The sequence below is a fragment of the Petaurus breviceps genome, unplaced genomic scaffold (genome assembly GCF_028583685.1).
Source record: "Petaurus breviceps papuanus isolate PSGF00001 unplaced genomic scaffold, PetGlider_PUasm1.0 66, whole genome shotgun sequence".
Taxonomy (NCBI): Eukaryota; Metazoa; Chordata; class Mammalia; order Diprotodontia; family Petauridae; genus Petaurus; species Petaurus breviceps.
In genome coordinates, this window is record NW_027186442.1 from 2,220,486 (window position 1) to 2,230,063 (window position 9,578).

The following is a 9,578-nucleotide window of genomic DNA, read 5'->3' on the forward strand; positions in this document are numbered from 1 at the left end:
CTTGCTTCTCTTCATGACTTCAAGCAGCAGTGACATCTCTAGTATAAAGACAGTAGTGTTGCTATATTAAAAAAGAAGAAATGGGTAAATTCAAAGTGAATGGAGCAGATTGTTTAATGTGACTCTCCTTATCTATACAACACATGCATAAGATAATGCCGTTGACATTTTTGTCAAAGGAAATGAGATGTGAACCCTTGACATAACTTGAGATGGGAGTCAGAGGAAAGAAGCATGGCAGCTGGTATGCCAAATTCCAAGCACTGGATGATAAGAGATGCACCCTTAACTCCTCCAGTGTTGCTGGCACTAAATAAGTAATAGCATTCCCATCCTCTCAGTTAACTACATGGAGGAGATGGAATGATCTCTAGCAATAAATATTAATCTAGCTACCGAGGCTCTGTTCACCTGAGGGTGGGAAAGTACTGTCCCTAGCTTCGGACTTTTTCATTCTGCAATTTTCAGAGCTAGTTCTGGGGATCCGCAAGTTTTTGGTGTTTCCAAGGTGGTGTGATGCAGGGAGAGGTGTGTTCATGTCTCTCCTGGTCTGCACTAAGGTCTTTACTCAGGAAGGGCTTCTGGTCCCCTGTAGCCACAAGTGCTAATGCTGCTTTTGGCCTTGGAACTGTGACCAGGGCCTCTAATTCCTTGAGACCGACCCCTTAGTGTTCTTTGCCCTGTGACTGTAACCCAAGACTGTTTTTGGCAATAGAGTTACCAATCAGTGCTACATGTACCCTGTGCTGGCAAAGGGTTCCCTGAAATCTCTATCTGTCTAAACCCCTTAGAGTCTCAGGGATGAGAGCTCCTAAAGTTGCTGTTCCACCTGCTGTTGCCACTACCATGCACACGGGCTACAGACAGACGTCCATCTTGGTATCATAAACTTCTGCCAATCTTCTAACTATTCTTACGCCAGAAAAATGTCTTACTTTTATCTTTTGTTGAATCTGCTGCTCCAAAACTTGATTTGAGGCATTGTTTAATGTTGTTTTGATAGGAATGTTAAGGGAGTTCAACTGGGTTGCCTCTGATCTACCATCTTAGCTCTACCTCCTCAACAATTTTTTTTTTCTATATGAAACTTGTCAAGACAAGACCTCCAAGCCTTACTTTTTCTCCACATCAGGAGGCATAAATTATTTTCTTGTTTCTAAGTCAGCAAGCACACTCAACATTTGTTGTGTTTCTTCCGATTTGTCTTTTTTATTCCTGTCATATCTACCACTAGCTAGCACCTTGTTATACAAATTCTTTTGATATTCTATCACATGATATTATTACAAATATACTCAATTATTTCTTGAATCTGCATGCATTGATTACAAACCAGTTTTCCTTCCATGATAGTATAATGGGTAGGTATAGGGATGCATGACATCATTAATCAACTGAAAGTTGAGCTACATACTCATATTGGCAGCTCCCTATCTACCAATGACCTCTTAATTGCCAAAACCAACCACATTTTTCTCAACCATCATTCTTCTTGACCTTTATTCAGTGTTTGATGCTTTTGACTGCCCTCCCATTGTGGTTATTCCCTCTTTTCTACTTTTTCATGACTTTGCCCTGTATTCTCCTCTTACTCATGTGTACACCATTTCTCTGTCTCCATTTTTGAATCAGCATCTACATTATGTTCCCTAGATACAAGTGTATACTGAGCTTCTGTTGTAGACCCTCACTTTCCTCTTTTTTTTGGTGATGTCAGTTTCCTTGAGTTTAATTGTTGTCCTTAGATAGATCTGTTTCCATTGGTAGCCTCTCTCCCAAACTCAACTAACATATCACATTCACCTCAACTCCCATTTTTGGATATTTTAATGTCATCTCAAATTTAACAACACCAAAAAAGAACTCAAAATCTATCCTTCTTCTGAAATTGCCTCTTTTTCCTGCTGGGGATATCTCCATTATTCTAGAATTCAGGTTAGCAGCCTCTTTATATTCTTTGACTCCTAACTCTTTCTTACTATGACTGGCTGGTTTTAAGTCTGTAACATAGTTCACATCTACTCCCTTCCTTGTACTGATAAAGTCACCATCTTTGTTTAGATCTTTAGTACCTCTTGCATTGACTATTGTAAGTCTCCTAATTTGTCATCCTGTCTCTCCAGTCTCTCATCTCTCTAATGTATTTTCTTTAAAACTTCTACAGAAATTTTCTCAAAATGCAGGTCTGACCATATCACATACCACCCTGTTCTCACTAAACCTGAATGATACTCTGTTAACTCTATTGGCAAATACAACTCCTCCCCCCACCCAATTTACAATTTAAAGTATTTTACAATCTGGTTCTAATCTACTTTTTTGTAGATATGTATATAATACACACATATTATTTAGATGAGTTGAACATTTTTATTCAATGTTGTAAAATATGTATATATACAAATACATACACACACACGCACACACACACACACACACATATATATATATATATATATATATGTGTGTGTGTGTGTGTGTGTGTATTTAGTCAAACAGGCCAAAGTAATCACCTTACTTCTCTGATTCTTCTTTTTCTGTTTCCTTTTCTTCTTCCCCTTGGCAGGATCACTATTTCCAGAAGGTTCAGCATCACTAGTTTCTGGGGGAGGGACATTAATACCTACATAACTTCCTTTTATACATGTTATGGTTCAATGAGGCTATCCTTGCTGTTCCTCAGCAGAGATGTTCAGCTCTCTAAATGAGACTCTTTCTAATCTCTATCTCCCATTCCTATCCCCTCAACTCCTAGAGTTTTTCCTGACAAAGCTACCTTGAATTTACTTTATATACAATTCAAATGAATAAATAAATTAATAATAACTGAAAATGTATTTATTAAGTGCTTGTATGGCAGATATTGGTATTTGGTGCTTTTCTTTGTAATGGAGAAACATAATACATAAATGGGAGATTGGAAGTGTATAGAGTTAGGATGCATTGTTTATATAAATGCATATCATTTGGAAAGGACTATGAAGGGCCATGCAGTTCTGGTTTTGGGTAAGCCAAAGTGAAATATCACTTAGTGGAGTCCAGGTTCCCATGTGCAGAGTTCATATTTTATCCTTGAGGACTATCCCAAGTGCCTAGTGAATAATAGATGCTTAATAAGTCCTTGTTTATTGATTGACAGAATACAACAAAAAAGTCAGACATGTGGCTAGATCTAAGATTGAGCTTAATGATTTTCAAAGCAAGAATTGGTGCAAATGATAAATGAATTGCTAAATTTTCATTATTGCTGATTTTACCACATTGTGCTATTCTTGGCCAGGATTGATTCAGTACAGTCCAGAGGTTTAGGTTTGGTGATGGAGTACAATGAGATACTTGCAGATAACAAACTATCACAAAACAACTCTTTTTTTAAGCAATTGTGGTTAAGTAACTTGCTCAAGGTTACACAGCCAGGTCTTTCTGGGTGGGTGCTAAGTGTCTGAGCCCGGATTCGATGCCCAGGTCATCCCAACACTGGGGCTGGTGCTCTTATTTGCTGTGCTACTTGGCTGCCCCTCACAACTTTTTAATAAGATCTTAAAAAAAGATACCATTACTGCTTAAATTAAAATAAATTGATACTCTTTTCCACTTTTGTTTTCACCGTAAAAATGGCCACACTGGGTCAGAAAAAGCTTACCCATAAAGTAGAGAATCCTCTGTCATGGAGGAGAGAGACAGAGACCTAAAGAAAGATAGGCAGATGGGAGAGAGAGAGAGACAGACAGACAGACAGACAGAGAGAGGGACAGAGAGAGACAGAGAGAGAGAGAGAGAGAGAGACAGAGAGAGACAAAGAGACAGAGACAGACAGACAGAGAGAGACAGACAGAGAGACAGAGACAGAGAGAAAGAGAGAGACAGAGACAGAGAGACAGAGAGAGAAACAGAGACAGAGAGACAGGCAGAGACAGAGAGAGACAGAGAGGAGAGAGACAGAGAGACAGAGAAAGAGAGAGATACATAGAGAGACAGAAAGAGAGAGAGATGCAGAGAATGAGGTTATTCACTGTGGGTTTGTCTAGCATTTATGAAATGCATTTTTACTTTTGAGCGACTCACTAGAGTTTCCATCTGGGATTTTTAGATGCTTTTGGGTCACATAGATCCATTAGAGGCATAAGTTCATTTTAAAGCAAATATTATAGTATTTTTCAGTTTTCAAAGTCCCTAAGTTTTCGTGATATAATTTGGAGTAGTAGAATATTTAATTGCTAATATTTATTGATTTATTGTATCTATTTTTTGTATGGTAAAATATGTAATCTAGAAGTTATATCTCTAAAACAACACAGGTATTTAGCAATGAAGATAGAGTCACTCAATGTTAGCTAAAGGAATGACCCAAGATCTAAAAGCTAAAAGTATTGAGAATATTTTATACCATGATATTGATAATGTAGTGAAATATGAAGTCTTAACTAGCAGGTATGAGAAAAAAAATAAAACCATATCCATTTTGAATGCATTGACTAAGAAACATAAATCTTTTTAAAATTCCTAATAGTCTAAGAGTTTTAAAATGACTTCTATAAGATGAAATCATATTTAATAGAGTTTAAAATGTTGATTTAAAAATAGATATCTAAAGAAGAGATGTTAGAATCAACCTCAGGAGAAGAATTTTTTTTAAAATTATAATAAACAGCTATCTGTGATAATAGGATTTTCCATGCCATAAAATAATATATTGTATCACAGGGGAAAGACAGACCCATGTTATATTTTTCTCAGAGAAAGAAGCATATTCCTGCTGGTGAAGAAAAATGGGACATTTAAGTCAGAACTGTGACCAAAATATTACAACAGTGGCAAGAATTCCAGACTTTAACAAAAGGAAAAAAATATCAACTTAATTTTTATAGCAGAACATCTGGAATTATGCAAAATTTAAAACCTATAAAACTGGAAACCATTGTCAAGAAAGTTTGCTGAGACTAGAAATGTCTTATGATGGGGTGGGACATGATAGCAAGTGTACATGAATTTAATTCAAGGTATAATTCAGCAAACGAGGGTAAGGCCCTTGCCTTGATAGCCAACTACAAAAAGAGAAAGGATCTTATAGGAAAAGGAACAGTAAAATCTTGAGAAGCGGATCTGATTAGATTTTAGAAAGTGTTCAGTGGTGTGTAATTTTCCAAGAAGTGAAGGAAAATATAATTGATATTGGTTTTGAAAAGAAGCTACCAAATGTCAACGAGTTGTTGGAAGCAATAAATTATTTTAAAGTGTTGAGAAGTGAATTAACCCAGGTTCAAGGCCATATTCATTGGTGTAGAGTATAGAATCCAAGCAAAAGGATAAGTTAAACTACAAAGATTTAGGAAAAGGAACTTTATCAAAACATTGGTGATAGGTGGGAAAGAAGATAAGATTTTACTACTTGATGTAACTAGGGAAGAAGGGATCAGAGATCCAAAACCTTGTTGAAGGATCATGACACACACACTATGTACAAAGAAGTAGAAAAGGAATCCTTTGTTGTAACTGTGACTTGGATTGACAGATGAATAATGTGGATATAGGAAACAAAAGTGCAGTTCTGTTAAGTGAAAAGCTAAATTTTATAGAGTCAAATTCAGAAAATGGATTCCAGATGAAGGATCAGCCTATTAATGAGGACTCTGGTAAGAAACTGGCCACCCAGGGGCGGCCAGGTGGCTCAGCGAGTAACAGCACTGGCTCCAGTGTTGGGATGACCTGGAGATCGAATCCTGGGCTCAGACACTCAGCACCACACCCAGAAATAACTGGCCGTGTAACCTTGAGCAAGTTACTTAACCCCGATTGCTTAAAAAAAAAAACAAAAACTGGCCACCAGTGACTAAGAAAGAGAACTCCCTGTAATTGTCACAGGACTATCTATTTCCTTTACATGTATATTCATTTCCTAAAGTTCAAGTGTCACTAAATCACCTACCTTTTGAAGAAATTCCACAGGCTCCCTGTTATCTTCAGGATTAAATAGAAAGTCCTCTGTTGCACATTCAAAGACCTTCATAACTTTTTCTCTTTTTACCATTCTTATCTTCCTAAATCATACTCATTCCCACATCCTCTGCAACCCAATTGACACACTGGTCTCCTTGACATTCCTCACAAAAAAAAATCTGTATCCATTCATTTTCACTAGCTATTCCCCTTGGCTGGAATGTCTGGAAATGCAATTGTCACTATTCCAAATGTTGTTTGTTCCAAATGTCGATTTTCACCAAAGATTTGATCAACTTTACTTTGGCCTGTTCAACTCTCCTTAGGTATCCTGGTATCCTCCTATTCCCATCCATTCATGGATGCTTTTTATATTGATAGTGCAGTACTTAGTCAGACAGTCTATTGACTTAGTATACATCTGGTCAGAAGTCTTGAACTCAAATAAATGATCCATGAACCTTAATCCTTCTTGTAGCAGGGACTATGAGCATATACCACTGCATCATATTTGACAAATAAGTGTTATCCTTTTTATAGATGCTTTATGGGCTATTTTCTTATTTAATAATTTGTTGGAGCCAAGATGAGAAGTAAAAATAGGAACTTGGTTGAGTCCCACTCCAACTACTTCCCATACGTGTAAAAAAACTGACTCTAAACAAATTTTAGAGCTACAGAACCCAGAAAGTGACAGAGAGAAACCAATCTCCCACTGAAGGCAGATTGGCATGCCAACAGGAAGGGTCTATCATACCAGACTGGGAGCCAAGTGCAGTCTGGTGTGAGCAGCTCCAGCCCAGATTTGGGGCAGCCCACACTGTCTGGAGCAGACTTCAGGAGAGTGAATCTCTGGCAGCTGTGGCAGTTTCCAGATTTCTCGACCCATAAACATCAAAGAGAAAGTAAAATATCAAAAGATCAAGAATCCTTCAAAAGCCAGGGCAAGCCTCCTAAGACTCCTAAATGACCCACTTCTCTAGAAGATATTAAAGCAAAAATTAAGGCAAGCTTTGAAAAGTTTTCACAACAGAGGAAGAAGTTAATAAGTACTTGGGCATTATCTCAACTGAAAGATCTTTTAGGTTATAAGGTGGATCCCTCCCATAAGTGGAAGGCAGATTTATCAACTATGTAAAGAATTTCTTCTGTATTTCTGAACAGGAGCCTATTCAAGATCTCTGGCTGTGGAGGTAATCTTTTAAATAAAAATAAGTTTGAACAGTTTTTAAAAATTTTCCATTTTATTTCTGTAACAGTTGATAACTGGCTGTCCTTTTTATAATGCAGAGTGAGAACTTTCCCTACCATGTTTGATAAATGTCATCCAGATTACTTTGCCAAGAATGTGTTGTCCAAAACGGCTGTTTAGTTTTCAAGGATGGAACTCCACCTTTTACTTCTTTTAAGTATGTACGGAATGTTATGATAGAGTATAGTAGTAGTGGTGGTCAGACAAATGGAAATAGTGGGAGACAAAGAATACATGAGAAATAAATTCAGTATTTTAAGAAAGGTAAAAAAAAGGAATGGGTGTTATATTTTATCAAAAGCTTTTTCTTCATCTATTCTGATAATTATATAATTTCTATTAGTTTTGTTGTTGATATAGTCAGTTATACTGATAGGTTTCCTAATATTGAATCAATCCTACATTCCTGAAATAAATTCTACCTGGTCATAGGGTATTATTTTCATGATAAAATACTCCTTTTTCAATGAGAAACATCAAATGGACCTGAGCACGAAATATTTTCTTAGAAGAACTTAAAAAGGACTTAAATCAGAGAGATTGATGAAAAATTATAAAAAAGAGAAATCCAAAAAAAAATCAAGAAAATTATCAAAAGAAGCCTAGGTTCCCAGGATCATGTCTGAGAGTCAGGCTTCCTGATCCAGAGACAATGGCCCTGATGGAATGTACCCTGATGGAGTCATCAAGAGTAACTGGAATGAGATTGTGGATACTTTGAAGATATGAACCTCTCAGAATCTCTCCTTCGTGGTATATATGCCTATGGTTTTGAGAAGCCATCTGCTATTCAGCAACATACAATTCTTCCTTGTATCAAGGATTATGATGTGATTGCTCAAGCCCAGACTGGTACCGGGAAGACTGTTACCTTTGCCATTTCCATTTTGCAACAGATTGAACTGGACTTAAAGGCAACACAGGCCTTCGTTTTGAAGCCCAGTAGAGAGCTAGCTCAACAGATCCAAAAGGTAGTTATGGCACTGGCAGAATACATGGGTGCCTCGTGCCATGCCTACATTGGAGGAACAAATGTGAGGGCTGAAGTTTAGAAATTGCAGATGGAAGCCCCCCACATCATTGTTGGCACCCCAGGCCAAGTCTTTGACATGCTTAACCGGTGATACTTATCTCCTAAATACATCAAGATATTTGTTCTGGGTGAAGCAGATGAAATGTTGAGTCAAGGTTTTAAGGACCAGATCTATGACATATTCCAGAAAATCAGTGGCAGTACTCAGGTGGTACTCCTATCAGCCACCATGCCTTCAGATGTGCTGGAAGTGACCAAGAAGTTTATGAGGGATCCTATCAGGATTCTAGTCAAGAAGGAGGAGTTGACATTGGAAGGCATTTGTCAGTTTTACATAAATGTGGAACGAGAGGAGTGGAAGCTACATACATTGTGTGATCTGTATAAAACACTGACTATTACCCAAGCTGTTATCTTCATCAATACCCGCCAAAAGGTGGATTGGCTTACTGAAAAAATGCATGCCTGTGACTTTACTGTCTCTGCAATGCATGAAGACATGGACCAAAAAGAACGTGATGTAATCATGAGGGAGTTCCACTCAGGTTCCATTTGGGTGATTATTACTACTGACCTATTGGCTAGAGGCATTGATCTTCAGCAAGTGTCTTTAGTTATTAATTATGACCTTCCTGCCAACCGGGAGAATTATATTCATAGAATTGGCCATGGTGGGCACTTTGACCATAAGGCCAAAATTTGGCCATCAACATGGTGACAGAGGTAGACAAAAGGATTCTTTGAGACATTGAGACCTTCTATAACACCTCCATTGAGGAGATGCCTCTCAATGTGGCTGACCTCATCTGAGGGGCTTTCCCCACCTGATTTAACCCAGGTCCCTGCTCTCTGGGATGGGGGGAGGGGGAGCTGGACGGGAGGGGGTAACAAGGTATGAGCACCTTTGTCATTTTTTCTTTTTTTTTTGACTTTGAATAAATGTCAATTTTTGAGGCAAAAGGGAAAAAAAAAGAAAGCCTAGAAATACCTTTATATAGAGAACCAATGTCTTAAGGAAGAAAATATTTCCTTGAAAAGTAGAATTGGGCAAAGGGAATACAATAATGCTCTAAGATACCAAGAAATAATAAAACAAAATCAAAAGAATTAAAAAAATAGAAGAGAATATAAAACATCTCATCAGAAAAAAAAACTTATCTGGAGAAGAGATTGAGAAGAAAAATATAAGAATGATAGGATGGCCTGAAAATTATGATAAAAAAGAATCTTGATACAATATTATAAGAAATTATGAAGGAAATTTGCCTTATAGTTCTAGAACAAGAAGACAAAGCAGAAATAGAAAAAAAATCCACTGGTAACCAATTCAAAGATATACTAGGAAGAAAACTTACA

The 9,578-nt window shown here is 37.3% G+C and overlaps 1 pseudogene; it reads left to right on the forward strand.

The window, feature by feature from the left end:
- Positions 1-7,801: 7,801 nt before the first annotated feature.
- LOC138173874 (eukaryotic initiation factor 4A-I-like) lies at positions 7,802-9,198 on the forward strand (annotated as a pseudogene).
- Positions 9,199-9,578: the final 380 nt, after the last annotated feature.